Here is a 9210-nt window from a genome sequence, read left to right as displayed (position 1 = left end):
CCCTAACCAAATAACTCTGAATTAAGTCTTTGTTACTTAGAATATGTTCCCCTAGTGCCCAAAAAACTCTAAATTAAGTTTTTGTTACTTAGAATATGTTCCTCATACTAAAATGTTACCAAAAACATATAACTTTGTCTTGAATTTGTAAAAAAACAACATTTTATTTTTCACTAAAGAAGGGTTCGGTGAATGCGCATATGAAACTGTTGGGATTCGGTACCTCCAACAAGGTTAAGAACCACTGCTCTAAAGGCTTAGTGGCCACATGCGTGGAAAGCACCTTTTAGCTCTTATTTCCAAAATTGTGTACACTACTGAATTGGGGTCTTATGGCCGCTTATGTGGACACTTATACTGCCATCTGGTGGTGTCAGAAGAGTATAACATACAATGGAATTTGGAAAAAATAAGTGTAAAAGTAAGAATTAGCCTGTCACTAAACATGAAGTACACGTTTGTGTACTTATGGACTAAGTACATCATATCAAAAGATGATTCTTAGTTTTTATTCTAATTAGGGTCCAATAAGCCCAAATAGCAAACAGAAATTAAAAAAAGCATGTAAACAAACAGCTTGGGCCTTAAGAGGTTAAATCACTGCACATGCGGTGAGAAAAGTTGTCCAAAGGATGACGCCATGGCACAAACAATAACAAACTTTTTCAATGCCTCTGCTTGTGTGCAATGAAATCTATTTGCACTATGGCCGTTAGTGAAGAAAAATCCATAAATTAGCCGCACTGTTTTATAAGCCACAGGGTTCAAAGTGTTGGGGAAAAGTAGCGGCTTGTATTCCAGAATTTACGATATGTTCTATTATATTGTTGGGTTTGGATAATGTAATTTTGTGGTCACTTTAAAGTTTAAATTTTCTAGGTTAAAATGTTGTATTTCCACAACAGGGTAATATTGCTATTCAGAGTAGGATTTGCTGCAGGTTAACATGTGCATGAAGCACTGAAACAAACTGCCTATGCAGACGTTTAATTCTCTCAGGCCTCATTATGTTTTCCTCGGATCTCATTCGTGAGAAATCGCCGATGCAGCCGCCCTCTCACCTCCTCCATCTCAGTGACAGCTGCTCGTGTCTACGCACTGAACTTCACTGTGGATGTGAAAATAATACAAAAAAAAAAACGTGGAGAAAGAGGAGTCGAATGTGTGAAGATTAGAATACATCACATGAACACTGGAAGGTTAAAAATAATACACTATGACCTCTGACATCAATGTTTTTATATTTGATTGAAGGATCCAAATGTTTCATGGCCTTTTTAATACTCATCAACAGCATTTAAACTGGCCCATCGGGCGTTTTTAAATCATTTTTATAAGCCTTTAACTTCAAAGCTGTAAGCTATGTTCAAATTATCTTAAATCTTAGTCCAGGGGTCGGCGACCCAAAATGTTGAAAGAGCCATATTAGAGCAAAAATTTAAAAAAAAAATCTGTCTGGAGCCGCAAAAAAATTGTAAAGCTTTATATAGGTGTTATAATGAAGGCAACACATGATATAAGTGTCTATATTAGCTATATTAGCCTACTATCAAAATGACTATGTGTCGCAGGCTGACGCAAATCTTTGTTGACAGAAATGTTGAAATGTAATATTTATTCTAAAACATTTTTACAACATTGGAAAACATTACTAAAACGGAGGCTTTTCAGAGGTTGTGATAACTCCTGGAAATTACTGGCTTAGAATGGCCAACGGTATAGATGTGTGTGTTGAAGTTGAAGGAAACGGAAACTGCAAATAAAGTGAGCTCAAAAATACCTAAAATACGAGGCATAATGATGCAATATGTACATACAGCTAGCATAAATAGCATGCAGTCATGCAGTGACCAAATATGCCTGATTAGCACTCCACACAAGTCAATAACATCAACAAAGCTCACCTTTGAGCATTCACACACAGCATAAAAAGTTTGGTGGACAAATAGAGACAAAGGAGTGGCATAAAACACATCTTACTGTGGCAGCTTTAAGGAAAGTTGTACATGTAAACCAGTGTTTTTCAACCACTGTGCCACGGCACACTAGTGTACCATGAGATACAGTCTGGTGTGCCGTGGGAGATTATCTAATTTCACCTATTTGGGTTAAAAATATTTTTTGCAAACCAGTAATTATAGTCTGCAAATGATGTGTTGTTGTTGAGTGTCTGTGATGTCTAGAGCGTGGCAGAGTAACCGTGTAATACTCTTCCATATCAGTAGGCGGCAGCCGGTAGCTAATTGCTTTGTAGATGTCGGAAACAGCGGGAGGCAGTGTGCAGGTAAAAAGGTGTCTAATGCTTAAACCAAAAATAAACAAAAGGTGAGTGCCCCTAAGAAAAGGCATTGAAGCTTAGGGAAGGCTATGCAGAACGAAACTAAAACTGAATTGGCTACAAAGTAAACAAAAACAAAATGCTGGACGACAGCAAAGACTTACTTTGGAGCAAAGACGGTGTCCACAATGTACATCCGAACATGACATGACAATCGACAATGTCCCCACAAAGAAGGATGAAAACAACTGAAATATTCTTGATTGGTAAAACAAAGTAGATGCAGGAAATATCGCTCAAAAGGAAGACATGAAACTGCAACAGGAAAATACCCCAAAAAAAATTTCAACGCAAAAAATGAGCCTTGGCTCAAAAAAGGTTGAAAAACACTGATGTAAACAAACTACGGTGCGTTCAAGGACTTCCAAAATTCCATCACATTTTCTACCGCTTGTCCCTTTTTTGGGATCGCGGGGGGGTGCTGGAGCCTATCTCAGCGAAATTAGTAGGACAAAATGGCGCGCACCAAACACTCTGAAGCATGTTTCATGTAAACAGTGGGATTTCTAACAATTAGGAAGGTTTGTGTCATGTTAGTCCTACAGAAACCATATTAAAAAAAAAAAAGTATATTTTTCCCCCATCTTTTTCCATTTTCATACATTTTTGAAAGGGCAGCGCTAAAGAGCTATCAAAAATGATTCTATTAGGTTGTGAATCAAGGAGTCACTGCTAGAGATGGGTACCGTTCACATTTGAACCAATACGATACCGATTCCCGGTACCTAATTACAGTTAATGCATGTGATCAGTACTGGTATCGGCCAATCTCACTCAAGAATGGTATCAGAATGGGCAGGAGTCAACTCTAATCAGAAGATCTCCAGCTGAAGTACATGTACTTTTTAAATATATGTTAAAGTATTTCAATGCAGTTGTATAGATATGTATATACGGTATTTTATTTATACTATGGTACATTTTTAGTCTACTTTACACCTGAATTATCCTTTCCATCCTTTGTACCGTATTTTCGGAGTATAAGTCGCTCCGTAGTATAAGTCGCAACGGCCAAAAATGCATAATAAAGAAGGAAAAAAACATATATAAGTCGCACTGGAGTATAAGTCGCATTTTTGGGGGAAATTTATTTGATAAAACCCAACACCAAGAACAGACATTTGAAAGGCAATTTAAAATAAATAAAGAATAGTGAACAGGCTGAATAAGTGTACGTTATATGACGCATAAATAACCAACTGAGAACGTGCCTGGTATGTTAACGTAACATATTATGGTAAGAGTCATTCAAATAACTATAACATATAGAACATGCTATACGTTTACCAAACAATCTGTCACTCCTAATCGCTAAATCCCATGAAATCTTATACGTCTAGTCTCTTACGTGAATGAGCTAAATAATATTTGATATTTTACGGTAATGTGTTAATAATTTCACACATAAGTCGCTCCTGAGGAAAGTCGCACCCCCGGCCAAACTATGAAAAAACCTGTGACTTATAGTCAGAAAAATATGGTAACTGAGCGACTGAGTGGAACAATTTCCCATGTGGATCAATAAAGTTAGTCTAAGTCTAAGAACCCAACATCCTAGTTTATTTTCTTATGTCTGCCATGTTTTTAAACAATATTGCCCACATTATTGTGCTTGTCAATCCTCCAAAAGTTCTACTCCTACGTTCAAATCAATCTGGCCTATGGACTTTAATAACAGCGCCACCATGTGGTATATTTGTCACAAACATGATAGCACCATTTTTTTTAAAACTACATTCAAATGTTATTATGGACATTAAAAAAAACACTTACCATCTTTCAGAACGCCCAGAAGAGTGGAAACTATTTTTAACTTGGTTTAATTGTGATAGCCAGGTGTCCCAACACTTTTGTCCATTTGCGTCCCCATCGGAAGGTTCTCGAACATGAACTATTAACAAGTCCTGGGTGTCCCCAGGTAAATGTTGACACTTTAGACACAGAAAGCTCTTGTTAGGAGGCTAGTTTGCGACATCAAAATGAAGTCATGCCAAAATAAATAGCTACTTTAAACGAAATAATACATAATCTACCCTTTAGCTTCTGGCTATGTAGCATGAGATGCTAAGCTAACTGCTGTGTTTATCACAGATGGCAGCTGATAATTAACATATTCAATATATGAGCAAGTTAAAATTGTTTTAATAAAAAAACAAACTGCTAAATAAATTAAAAGAAAGTCATATTATACCTTACCTGCTTGTACCTGGGAGAGTTTAGTCAATTCATCCAAATAGTTGAACATGTTTTCATCGACCGACTTTATGGGTTCAAATCCTGCCTTCAAAATAAAAGTCCACACTGACGTCAGTAAGAAGAAGAAAAAGAGGGAGAAAAAAAACCTTTTTAACTATCGATCATTGGAATGATGAAATAATATCAGATGATATAATATCAGATTTTCTGGCATCTCAGTTCAAAATGAAACACAGTGACTGCAAGTTGATAACATTTATGTTTTCATAGCATATCTGCAAAGCGGGTAAATAGGTATGCAGATCGATACACACATCGAGTCGATACCATGGGTTAGTATCAGTAATGGATTGATACTAGCATGTGAGATCGATGTTTTTTAGTTTTTGAATACTGCAGAATTTATAGCGCAAAAAAAATAAATATATATGTATATATATATATATGCATATGCATATATATATATATATATATATATATATATATATATATATATATATATATGTATATTTATATATGTATATATATATGTATATATACATATATATGTGTATATATATATTTATATATATACAGTGTATATATATATATATATGTGTGTATATATATACATATATATACATATATATACATATATATATACATACATACATATACATATATATATACATATACATATATATATACATACATATACATATATACATATATATATACATATATATACATTTATATATACATATATACACATATATATATACATATATATACAGATATACACATATATATAAATATACATATACATATATATACATATATATACAGATATACACACATATATATACATATAAATATATATAAATATACATATATATATATACATATACATATATATATATATACATATATACATATACATATACTTATACTTATATATGTATTATATAAGATGGTTAATAAATATAAAGAATAAATACAATATTAAATAATAAAATAAAAATAGGTAAAAAAATGGGAAAATTAAATAAATGAATAAAAAAACACCTGGTTTCAACTGAATCTATGCAATAAATATTTTTTCATTAAATATACCAAATGTGTGTTCATGAGGTAGTGACTAAGTGGGTTTAGGGTGGGGGCGAGAGCCCTTCAGGAGTCTTGTGTATGGGGGCCCAAAATGTTGATGACGGCCCCTCTCCACAGACGACACATATACCGAGTTATCATGTAAATCCTTTTTATTTCAGCCTTCACTGAAACCTCACTGAATATTTCTCAGATATTAAGAGTGAACACGCCACAGAAGGTGTCTCTCTGTGACGCCGTTTCCATCCACTGTGTGCTCTGACAGGAAATGAAGGACACCCACAGGTGCACGTTCAGATGTCACCCACGTGACCCGCCCAAGACCCCCTCAAGCCCACTTTCACTTTATCTCTGTCTTCCATTTGGGCCCCTTCTGAACCGCTCTGTTCTGTTCTGTGATTTATGCAACTGCTGCTATGACCTATATAGTAAAGGCCATATTAAGCGTGTGTGTGTGTGTGTGTGTGTGTGTGTGTGTGTGTGTGTGTGTGCGCACAATTATGCACGCCGCTGTGTTTATCTCCGGTGGCTCTCCTGTGCGTGCACGAACAGTGAAGGTCTCCTAGTGTGCGGGACCCTCGCGGGGATCTCCGGTGTGTGTCTCGAGGTACACGTTGACCCTGTTGTGTCAGTTCTGCTTAGAGGAATGACCACAGAGCTGGTGGACCACCATGACTCACTCAAACGTCCCCACACTAGAACTTTAATCTTTAGCCCCGTGTGATCGGTGTTAACCTGTGACACGGACCCTCAAGGCCCATCTATAGCTTCCCTTTGTGGATACCACACAACGCTGACAAGAAGCCCCCGGGCCTAAGAAAAATTTGTCTCTTATATATGTGTGTGCGTTTTTTTTTTTCCTACGGTCATTTTTTCATGACGAGCAACACAAGCACACAATTAGCAGTGTTTATCAGCGTTAAATTAACGTGTGTATATATATATATATATATATATATATATATATATATATATATATATATATATATGTGTGTATATATATATATATATGTGTTGCTGTCGCTGAGGGAAGGGGGTAATCTAGACATTTAAGCATTGAAATTTTTTTTATATGTGATTTATTTCTTACATTTTCTGGGTCCCAGAAAGAAGCCTTAAAGGCAAAAAAAAATGTCTATATGTTGTATTGGTTTTGAAAATGAAAAATATCAAATTGGCCCCCGCACGCTTTGATTTTTCAGTGGAAAAAGTTTGGACACCCCTGGTTTAGAGCAGTAAAAAAAAAAAGTTCACATATTGTTCAACACGTTGGTCTTCCTGCTTTGTCTGAATATAAAAACATTTTCTTGAATAAAAAAGAAAGTAAAACAATATAAAAACAGTTACATAGAAACTAGTAATTAATCAAAATGAGTAAAATTAACTGAGGTTAGTACTATTAGTGGACCAGCAGCACGCACAATCATGTGTGATTATGGACTGTATCCCTTGCAGACTGTATTGATCTATATTGATGTATAATGTAGGAACCAGAATATTAATAACAGAAATAAACAACCTTTTTGTGTAAATGAGTGTGAATGGGGGAGGGAGAAAAAAAAAATTAAAGCTGCAAGCAGCGATGGACGGGACCGACTTTGAGGGCTCATAAAATCCAAACCGGAGCAGTAATTAAAACTCTTTCATCAACTTTTAATCAGAAGGGTTTAATCTTTCTCCTGTGCTAATTTGAAGCCGACACGACAAATGCGCTCAGAGGAGATAATGTTTGAAAAAAGGTGACTGTTTTTACACAACTTTTGTTTTGAAGGGGGAATTGCAAACTTCCTGTTGATTTTTGCTGGGGGTTGTCAGTGTATGAAATATAGGTCTAAGTGAGACCTACATAGAGGTTTTTGTTACATGTCTCTACGACATCCCTACTGGGAGTTACAGGCAGTTTTGTCTGTGATTTCTTCCTAGGGGGCGCTAGAGTGCAATTTTGAGTTTTGGGGTATGGTTATTTGATTAGATCGCAATTTTCGCCAGTCCTGATGTGTGTGTCCATTTTGAAGCATGTTAAGGGGGTCAAATTACAGCTCAAAGAGGCGGCGGTATAATTCATCCTTTGCTCAAAAGACCTAACCTCGATCCTGACCTCATGGTAAACTACCGGCCGGTGTCCCACCTTCCGTTTATCTCGAAAATCCTCGAAAAAATTGTCGCACAGCAGCTAAATGAACACTTGGTGTCTAACAATCTCTGTGAACCTTTTCAATCCGGTTTCAGGGCAAATCACTCTACGGAGACAGCCCTCGCAAAAATGACTAATGATCTACTGCTAACGATGGATTCTGATGCGTCATCTATGTTGCTGCTTCTTGATCTTAGCGCTGCTTTCGATACCGTCGATCATAATATTTTATTAGAGCGTATCAAAACACGTATTGGTATGTCAGACTTAGCCTTGTCGTGGTTTAACTCCTATCTTACTGACAGGATGCAATGCGTCTCCCATAACAATGTGACCTCGGACTATGTTAAGGTAACGTGCGGAGTCCCCCAAGGTTCGGTTCTTGGCCCTGCACTCTTTAGTATTTACATGCTGCCGCTAGGCGACATCATACGCAAATACGGTGTTAGCTTTCATTGCTATGCTGATGACACCCAACTCTACATGCCCCTAAAGCTGACCAACACGCCGGATTGTAGTCAGCTGGAGGCGTGTCTTAATGAAATTAAACAATGGATCAATGGATGTCCGCTAACTTCTTGCAACTCAACACTAAGAAAACGGAAATGCTGATTATCGGTCCTGCTAAACACCGACATTTATTTGATAATACCACCTTAACATTTGACAACCAAACAATTACACAAAGCGACTCAGTAAAGAATCTGGGTATTATCTTCGACCCAACTCTCTCCTTTGAGTCACACATTAAGAGTGTTACTAAAACGGCCTTCTTTCATCTCCGTAATATCGCTAAAATTCGTTCCATTTTGTCCACTAGCGACGCTGAGATCATTATTCATGCGTTCGTTACGTCTCGTCTCGATTACTGTAACGTATTATTTTCGGGGCTCCCTATGTCTAGCATTAAAAAATTACAGTTGGTACAAAATGCGGCTGCTAGACTTTTGACAAGAACAAGAAAGTTTGATCATATTACGCCTATACTGGCTCACCTGCACTGGCTTCCTGTGCACTTAAGATGCGACTTTAAGGTTTTACTACTTACGTATAAAATACTACACGGTCTAGCTCCAGCCTATCTTACCGATTGTATTGTACCATATGTCCCGGCAAGAAATCTGCGTTCAAAGAACTCCGGCTTATTAGTGATTCCCAGAGCCCAAAAAAAGTCTGCGGGCTGTAGAGCATTTTCTATTCGGGCTCCAGCACTATGGAATGCCCTCCCGGTAACAATTAGAGATGCTACCTCAGTAGAAACATTTAAGTCCCATCTCAAAACTCATTTGTATACTCTAGCCTTTGAATAGCCCCCCTTTTTTTTAGACCAGTTGATCTGCCGTTTCTTTTCTTTTCTCCTCTGCTCCCCCCTATCCCTTGTGGAGGGGAAGACACACAGATCCGGTGGCCATGGATGGGGTGCTGGCTGTCCGGGGTCGGGACCCGGGGTGGACCG

The 9210-nt window shown here is 37.1% G+C and overlaps 1 long non-coding RNA gene across 1 annotated transcript; it reads right to left on the bottom strand.

Annotated features, from left to right (window-relative positions):
• Positions 1–999: 999 nt before the first annotated feature.
• Positions 1000–4602, bottom strand: LOC133572539 (uncharacterized). The gene is made up of 3 exons (XR_009810548.1): positions 4535–4602; positions 4112–4269; positions 1000–1108 (listed from the first exon to the last, which is right to left on the bottom strand). It is a non-coding gene; the product is annotated as an uncharacterized lncRNA (long non-coding RNA).
• Positions 4603–9210: the final 4608 nt, after the last annotated feature.

Source organism: Nerophis lumbriciformis, linkage group LG30 (assembly GCF_033978685.3).
Source record: "Nerophis lumbriciformis linkage group LG30, RoL_Nlum_v2.1, whole genome shotgun sequence".
Classification (NCBI taxonomy): Eukaryota; Metazoa; Chordata; class Actinopteri; order Syngnathiformes; family Syngnathidae; genus Nerophis; species Nerophis lumbriciformis.
The sequence above is the reverse complement of the archived record's forward strand: the minus strand, read 5'-3'. Positions and strand labels throughout refer to the sequence as shown.